Source organism: Meleagris gallopavo, chromosome 8 (assembly GCF_000146605.3).
Source record: "Meleagris gallopavo isolate NT-WF06-2002-E0010 breed Aviagen turkey brand Nicholas breeding stock chromosome 8, Turkey_5.1, whole genome shotgun sequence".
Taxonomy (NCBI): Eukaryota; Metazoa; Chordata; class Aves; order Galliformes; family Phasianidae; genus Meleagris; species Meleagris gallopavo.
In genome coordinates, this window is record NC_015018.2 from 26,343,221 (window position 1) to 26,352,925 (window position 9,705).

Genomic DNA, 9,705 nt, shown 5'->3' on the forward strand with positions numbered 1-9,705 from the left:
CATCATATAAAAAAACATAAGGGTGACTGGGACATTTAGTTCCAGTCTCCTGAATTTTGAAAATCTTTTCTTATCTGCATTATGAAGTTTAAAAGGCAGAACTCAACTAAATATGAGCTGGTTTTGTCAATACAAATTGTCTTTTCACAACAGAAATCATCCAGTGTTACTCCTTTAACACAAGCAGTGAGTTACAGTTCCCTCCCAGGTCACCCGTTTCCTTCTTAACCACAACTCATGCAATCACACAGGCTGCTTAAGCATCAGCAATGTTGGTGACACACATGGACATGGTCCACTGGGTTAGACACTCCATTTTTCCTCTACCAACATTTATTGTTGGTAGGCTCAACAACATTCATGTTGTATGCTCATCGAGTTTTGCTTACCCCTCCTCTCTGCCCTCACCCCATAATGAAACTAAAAGTGTTTGATGAAGATTAGTGAAGATTTATGGACCCGTGACTTCTATTTAAAATGTCTCATAGTATCTCTGTGTTAGTTTCACATTAGCACTTGACGTTTGATTTGTCCCTGTTGTTGGAGGAAAACTACATTTGTCAGAGTCGCAGAATACAGGTTTTAAGTTGTATTTTCTCTTTCACAGTTCCCTGCAATCTTTAAGAGAGAGAAGACAACAGTGAGAGTGCCTTAGACATTGACTTTTGCCAGTTGACATGTGCTGCTGTATTGATGCTTCCAGTGAAATGCTTCATAAGTTTTGTAAAATAGTTTACCTCCTTTAGGCCAGAAATATATTTGTTGTTTTATGTCCATAAGGAAATGCTTAAAATTCCATCATTACATCATGTTGTATGATTACTCTATGTAATCAGTTTCCTGCTTCTTATCCACCATGAATAAAAACTAGGCTATTTAGGAATAGGAGAATGCCTTTCTAATGTCAGTGTGAAGTATCTTATCTGTTGTTTCTGTATCCTCCTTACAGAGAAACACAGAAGTTTTGAAAACAGAAGTTTGAACACAATTTTTAAGCAATTTCAATTATTTTGTTTCTGAAGAAGTGTTATTGTGTTGTTGGTCAAATAAAAGCTTTAAGACTGTTAGACAAGGTTATTTTTCTTCTAAATTTTGAAATGATCTTTTCCATTTCAGCCCAGCAAAAATTACTTACGGTATCTCATCAGTGAGTTAAAGGTCTACAATCTGCAGTACCTCACAGTCCATTTGGAGACCAGGTCACTTTTCACCTTGTTTTAACAAAAGCTAAAAGTGACCACTCTCAAAGAGCACAAAACCAAATACAAGGGTATAATGTATTCCTAGGAATTACTTCTGGTTATTCTAATCTTTTGTATTTATTTACATCTAGAACAGGACCAAACTCTGAAACAGACGCTGTTTGTTTTGTTTTGTTTTTTTTTAAACCATATGTATATAGTAGGGAATTCTAAAGAAAATAGATGTTTGTAGGTAAATAAGCCCTTTTGTTTGTTTACACTTTTTACAGAAAAGTCTTTTTAATCCACTCTTAAAACACTGAGGCTGAAAAACGGAGGGGTTTGTTGGGCCTTTTGTATGAAATGCACCTTGGTTTAGTTGTCTGCTCAGGGGGCTGCTTAGCATTTAGGAGGAATGCTATTCTTCAGTTCGGGTATGAAAATACACTTTATATCAATTATTTGGCTGATTGCTGAAAGTGTGTTGGAGTAAAGGGGCAGTGGCTAGTTGTGGCCTTCGCTAATGGGAACGTTTCAGAATATGGATGAGTAATTAAAGTATAGAATGCGGAAAATTAGGCCAAAATTGAATAGAAATGAATAAGTATGCGCTGTGTTGTACAGATGTTGGAAACAGATTATTTTGGATACCTCTTTCCATCTACATCATATTTGGTTACCGTGTAAAAATTGGTCATACACCATGTAGATTGTTTCTCTTCCCATCGCCTTTTCTGTTTTTATGTTGTGATGTATCTGTATAGGTAGTAATTTAGCAAAATATCCTGTCTGCCAGGTGTGGGAACTAGCTGATTGTATTGTAATACCAGATCATTACTTAATTCATATGCAACCTAGCCTAGCACATGGAAAGCATTATAAATCTATTTACAGTGTGGCTGGTCTGATGATAACATTGTATTAAATTCCCAGGTGAGGCAATTTAAGCAATTGCTTTGCCATGTGTAGGCCGTGGAAATTAACTTCTCATATGCTTTAGTAATAGACGAACTTCATTGTTACACTCAGATTAGTAGTGTAGCAGAATTCTCAGTCTGGTTACATGTACCCTGCTTCACATGTAGAATCATACAGGGGGGTGGTGCTGCAGATCACAGATCTTAATTAGTTTAAGCTGAGTTAATTCATTTCAGTTCTAATTTAGCTGTGCTTGCCCATGAACACATTCAGTTCTATTGGGAAATGTTAAGGCTTGGGTCAAGTAGACAGATTGTTTAAAGCCAAATTGCCAGACAGAACTGAGCAAGTGTATCTGTTTGAACAGGGCTTTAAGAAAATCACCCAATCAGTATGCAAAAATCCTGTTCATAAACCAAGAGAGATCTGCCTGGAATCAGAAATTCTTCCTTGTCAGAAGGTCTGGGTACTGTAGTACATTTAAAACAGTCCCTGAAACTTTATCTGTCTTGAAGTTTTATAGAAAGTAGCTTAACCCTTTTGTGTGGTGGTGTGTTCGTGTGCATGCTGGCTTTGAATGGGAATGTGTAGACAGAGGTAAAAGCGCTTGTGTGCTTAGGCTTCTGGTGCATGTATACACAAGAAAATACAAAATACAAGGAAAAACTTCTCTGTGTGACAGATTTTTACAGAAGAAAAACTGCACATAGAAGCTATAACCTATACTGAGCTGCCCAGAAGTGCCGTGGATTACAAACTCTGTAAAGCTTCTGTCTTTTCTAGAAGCATACATATAAAGTACCAGTAGACAGTGGTAACTGACAACTAAGACTAAAAATGTTGACAATTTCTTGATTTGCCTGGTTAGCTTATGTATAGAAGTCATTAACTATTTATAAAATGCATTATGAATTGGGTTCCTTCAAACCGTAGCAGTGTGTGACATTTCCAGCTCAAACTATCATTCTTGCATTTGGCTAAAGTACATATTTATAAACAGCTGTTACTTATGAACTAAAAAAAAATCTAAAGCTCACTTTATTGCCAAGTTTGGATGAACAATTTCATTGTCACTATTTTTGAAACCTATGCTTGAAAGTGTTGCCAGTGTTACCTTAATAAAAATAAGAATAGCAATTGAAGATATGAATGTATTGATATTTTGGGCAAATTCTGAAAGAACAAATGAACACTTTAGTTCAAAGGCTTTTCCTTTTATACTATTGATTCGTTTAGTAGTGAAACTGTGATCAAAAGTAATATCAAATTATTTATTGATTATGCCAAAGAGTTACATCTAATTGTAGTCAAAGGGTTATTTCTTTTAATATAATTGCTGATTTTCTGATCATGACAGATTATTGCAATAAAGGAACAGTACAAATATATTTATTAAGCTCAGTCACGTTGATACAAAGGATTATAAAAGGCCTTTAGAAACTGCATTGCTGTTAACATTTCTTTCTCATGAAGAGTATTCTTTTTCCTTTCCTTCATGCAGTCTCTTGTGATTGAGAATATCATCCACTTAAATCTTTCAAATAAATGATGTGTAACCAAGGACCATCTCAGTCTCCAATATAATTAGGAAACTCATTCACTGGAGTACAAGCTCATGAAGCATCATGCTCCACATCTTAGTCTAATAATGACAAATAAATGTAACAATAGCAGAATCAATTGGGCTGAGTAATTTTGTAGAAGTGGCAGAGACTGTACAGTTGAGGTACTGGACCTCAAGTGGGGAGACTGAATCTTAATCAGAAAAGAAGAGTAGATATTTATTGGTATATATTTGTAATTTCCTTTCTTCTTTGATGTATATCAAATAAAAATAGGAAAATAATGTAATTGAGCAATCTATGCCAATTTGTTGGCTTTTTGGTGAAAAAAGAGAAAAACAAAACCTATCTCCATATGATATTCTTACATGCTGTGGAGTGTTTTAGTCCCCCATAGTGATGAAATGAATAATTTAAACAGGCAGCTCTGATACCACAGCCTGTTTAAAGGTTCTCATTTCCTTTAATGCTGTAGAGTACTTTTAGCTTGGTTAGCATGAAACTGTGACGGCTGAGATCTCCAAAAGATTTGGCATAATTCATCTCTTGTAGTTGGACCATGGTATGCTTTGTCCTTGCTAGATACAGCTGTTAGCCTTAGTATATAATCTAGATCTGAGCAGTAGCAACTGAATCACAGGCTGGTAAGCATTGTCGTGGTGAAGGTGTAATGAAGGATGAACTATGCAAGATCAAAAGCTAAAATGTGTTGCTCTCAGATGACCAATGCAAGACTACTCAACTGCTAGTTTCCTGGTAGAAGACGTGTCCTCTTTCCCCACTTCCTTGTCACAAAGATAATGAATTTCCCTGTGCTCAGTATCATTTCTAATGGGTTATTTCCTGTGCTTTGGTCTCAAAAATCAGAAATTTTTAGCACAGTTGTCTGATTAGGGAAGGTTTGAGGGGGGAATTTCTTTCTGCTGAGTTCCTACTGGTAGTGACTTCCATGGTGGAGTGGGAAGGAAGCTTACAGCAACTAAAAAGAGCCCAGAAGCCCATTTCTGGCTGCCACTGGACTTCTTCCCGTGATGGAGAGTAAGATTGATCATACGCACACTCAAATATGAAAATATGTTAGACAATATGTTAAAAATTCTTTCTTTGGTGAATGCAGGAGTGTTAGCTAAGAGTCTGGTAATAAATTGACAAAGAAATTAAAAGCTGGACTAATGTTCTTATTCTGGACTTTTCCACTTGTCCAGTAAATGCTGTGCTGCCTTGGTAATGTTCAGTCATTTGCTCAGTTGCTCACCACTTGCTCTAGTTAAGAGTTAATGTAGAGATTGGCTCCTGAGAAAATCTGATGCCCATCAGTTGTGGTCTGTCCTAACTGATAAGTGGCCGTCCAGGTTTTGGTGTTCCCATGATCTACTGTAAGCTGGTGTTTCCTTGTACTGCTGTTTTCTAACCCGTACTTTAGGACTTGATTTCTGGTACTTTCCCTGGAGTTCTTAGCAGTAAAGGAAAAACTTGATCATTTTCTACATCTGTAATTTCAAACAGTTTTGTCAAATGTCTGTTGTTCATACTTCTTTGTCTTTTTCTTTTTTTCTCCCTTCTCTCCTTTCCTATGTAATAGCATCACTGCAATATTACTAGCAAGTCTTCCTTGGGAAAATTACTTTTGTTCCTATACGTTCTTTCAGTGCTTCTGATACGAGTTTATATTGCCTGATTATTAGAACTTGGGTCACAGATGGTTTGTCTTGAGCTTCATTTAAGCTGCTTTTGTTTAAATGAAATGGAGTATTGAGGATATGACTCTCTTAGAAATTGTAAGCTTTTGCCATGCAGATTTATCAAAATACCGCTGTTGACGAACTTTTATATAACTTTTAATTGCAGGGTTTTTTTTGTTTTGTTTTATTTTTTTAAATCAAATAGGTATCCATTAGGGGGCTCTCGAGGTTTAAGATGATCAGTCTTGATACCAATGGCTTTGGAGCTTTACTTCCTAACCCTTTTTTCTTTTTGTTTTACAGAAAAGGTCACGGATCGCCTACAGTGATGAGGTGCGGAATGAGCTCCTAGGGGATGACGGGAATTCCTCAGAGAACCAGGTAGGATGCTAATCAAGAAGCCCTAGTGGGTGGCTGGAGAGTGAAGGAGGTCACTGGCACACTGGGCTTCTCAAGCTGCTCCTTAACAGCATTAGCAACAACTCATGTGGAAGTGATACTGTTTAATGCAAAGCTGGGGTCTTAATCAACTTCAAAATGTTTCTTGGAGATCTTACATTTAACCCTTTAACTTGTGATCACTGTCTGCTATCTTAAAAAAAATCTTTTCTTCTCTTTTCTTTATTATTTAGTACTTTAGAAATAACTTGAAACACGCTGTTTGCCGACAAAACCAAGGTCTTCACCTCAAACACATGTAAAAGGAATAAAAAAAGTACATAATGCTGCTTTGATAATAATGCAGTATAATTAAATCAACACTGGCAGGCAAAACAAATGGAAACACACTCTCAGACTTAGGCTGTACACCACTTTGTTTCCGTGTACGATTCCTTCCCTAAACAGACTTTTTCTCCTGTACCAAAAACACAAGTTGTGCTTATGAAAGCATGTTTTCATGATGTATGTTGTGCTAGAATGCAGAGAGCTATCCAACTCTTTTAATGATGGAAAGCATGATAATCCTCAGGTTTTCATGATATCTTGTGCTCATGTTGCTTTGAACACTACAGTGAAGATCCTACTTTCTAAAGGGAACTTTATATTCAGAGTAATTTGACCCAGCTGTTAATATTTCTTTTGGTGCTGAACTTGTTTGACAAGCTCTGTCTGAAAGCTGAATGTTTCTTTTATGAAAAATCAGTTCAGCTACAATCAAAATTGTGCATTTTGAGTGAGAAATTTGTTGAAAGTTTTCTGATAAGATAGAATTTTAATTATTTTTGTACTGAAAGTAAAGCTTTTTAAAATACTTACTGCTTTAATATTAAGTAAGGAAACAGAGCAGAACCACATTCTGAAACTTTTATATCTTCTACCCTAATATAAGCTCAGTAAGGGTAGACAAGTTAGACTTGGAGACTTATTCTAATAAAATGGATAAGCATAGACCCCTTAAGCCCCAGTGTTATACAGTATTTTGAAAGTATTGTGTAAATGTTAAACTCTGTGGGAGACTGTAATACATATGTTAATTAATTATACACAGGATACAATTTATCTTCAGAACTTATTGTATAGCAGATGTAATATCTATGTTTAGAGTTAAACGTAGAAGGTATTTATATTTTGATATATGGCAAGAAAGAGTTCCAAAATTTAAATAATAGGAAGACTTTTTTATCCCTAAATATGAATTTGCAGAAAGGAAAGAGTTTGACAGTCTGTGTCATGAACATAACTCTCTACTATAGAAGTGTTAAAATTCTAATTTTATTTCTTTTAAGGTGCTACTATTTTTACATTTCAAGAAAAAAAAATGTGTGAATTCAGACATAAAAGGGCAATTGTGATAAGAAGCTTCACTTTTAACAGAATATCTTATGTGTAGGGATGAGATAAAATATTTTATTTTCACTTTTTAAGGAATGGTTAAATAACTGGTCCATGTGCACTTTTTGCAAGTTATGATTTCTTTTTGAAATCTGATGGAAGAAACATGGTCTCATCTCAAGGAATTAAATGACACTTACAAACATTTATCAACATGATTTTTTTTTTTCATCCAATGACCACTTCTTAAATTGAACAAAATTGTTTAGGTTATTAGTGTTTTATTTAGTCTGTTAGGTAAATAAGCTCATTTTTTATGACCCAACTTGAAATTCTTACCCCCATACCTTTGGAAGTTCTGAAATTCTTTATTTTCTTCCTTGAAAGATGCGATGAAATATCATCATAAAAGAAACATTTCTGTTCTTATAATAATGTAAAGGCCAATATATCACAGAGATATAATTTATTGAGTTGTTCCAATAATCAAACGCACACTTTTTCTTATGAGATGATTTACCATGATTTATATTTATACTTATCTTTCATGCTTTTAGTTACAGACACAATCATATAGTACACGAACTTCAGCCTTATATTGACCTTGTCTGAATGTGCAGTTATCCAAATCAAGAGTAAGGCTTGGGTATTACTGTACAGTCAGCAACGTATTACCTCAAAATATTTAGATCAGTAACTCCAAGTCTACCACACTATCACTCATTACTATTTTAATAGACTTGGACTAGATGAAGAAAGTATGATCAAGTATGACTTGCAGCCATATAAAATATTGGAAGGCATTTCAAATTCTTGCTTTAATTTTGTCTGTTGGGAATGCATATAGATAGTCTGACCCTCAAACTATTATTAGAGGTTTTTTCCTTCTCAAATAGTTTTAGTTAAATTAGTTAAACTAAAAGATGCTGGGCTTTGTTCCCCAGTTCATTCAGCAAACTTTGCAAAGTGAGAGGAGACAATCTTCTCATGATGGAGGAGGAATAATTGAAGAAAAGATTGTTCCTCTAGCAATCCACAAATGTTGGTAAAATCTGCTAATAGAAATGCTGAATGTCTGGTTACACTTGGATGTTACCCAAGGGAAACAGATATGAGCATTATATTTAAAGTATGTTCTTTGTCACAGTAAAAATTTACATGTTTTTTATGGGAGGAGAAGACAAATAATGTAGAATGGCTGATATGGAAGTATGTAGAACTAAATGAGGCATTGCTGGAAAAATAAACAATTTGATTTGTTTTTTAATTCAACTTCTGGTTTTTAGTTGAGTTTTAAAGGCAGAGTTACGGCCGAGTTAAAAGCTGTGCTGAACAGGGTAGAATACATAGGTATGAGTTTCCAGTTATTCTCACAAGAAGAAAGATTGAAGAACAAGATCAGAGTGAAGAATTAGCTAATGATGATTGGTCTTTCCATTTCTTTTTTTCCTCTGTGCGATCCATTAGTAGCTATTATCATGTGTGGATGACAATGTCTTAGAATACGTTTGCTTATAGTGATTTTACCAAGATATAACCAATTTTATTAGAGTAATGTTTATAGAAACTCTTTGTAAGAAGTTGTAAGAATCATACAATTCTGCTAATCAAAATTTCTTTTAAAGTAATGGATCTTTGTCTAGTAAGTTAATGATATCAAGCTGTTTAATGAAGTCATTGCTTAGTGTACATTAATTTCCTCTGAATTTTATCTGGTGAATATGTTCAAGTGAAGCATATGCAGAGATTCCGAATCAGGAGACATATCTTCTCCCATCAAGAACATACAAATAACAACAACAAAAAACTCCATCCCTTAAAGCCTGTGTGCATTGGCTTGTTACTTATTTTCCAGAAGTGATCTTAAATGGGCTCTGTTACTTTGAAGTCTTATTTGTCATGCTGGCCAGCAATGATTGTCAAATCCCTTGAAAGTTTTGAGCTTTTCAGTGCAATGATACAGTACTTACAGGTGTGGCTTCCCTTTAATAATCACAGAACTGTTTTCATGTGGTGATTTGTATGCTTTTTAGAAAGCGGATGTTGGGCTCAATCATAAATAACCAAAATAGTCAAGTATGACATTACCAACTTTCTTGAGATATAATACTGCTCCTTTCTCTTTTGCAGCTGTGTTCATTAAGATGTTGAAGTAAATTTGCATTAGGGTAAATTGCGTGTCCATATGCACATGCACAGCGTATGCGATTTGCGGCGAACAAATATTTTGTGGCTACTTAATTTCTGACTACAAAGTTCTGATAATATTAGATTTGGGCTTGCTGTGCATAAAGTGTGTCAAACTTCAGCTACAGACCAGGGGGTGAAGTTGGTCAATTTAATTCCCCAAGATCTAAAGAAGGTCGGTATCATTTCATATAGCCCTGGCAGAGCAGATCATTACCAGACACAAATCTGTTCGTTACATGCCGAGGGTTTATAGCAAAATAAATAGACTGTCATCATAAGTTCAGAAAATTGTGTGTTCGACCCACGATAATGTGTAAAGGGCGTTTAATAGAGTTCAGCATTTATTCGTTATCTATATGCGGACAGAGACGGCAGTAGCGTTATCAGCTTTTTTAAAAA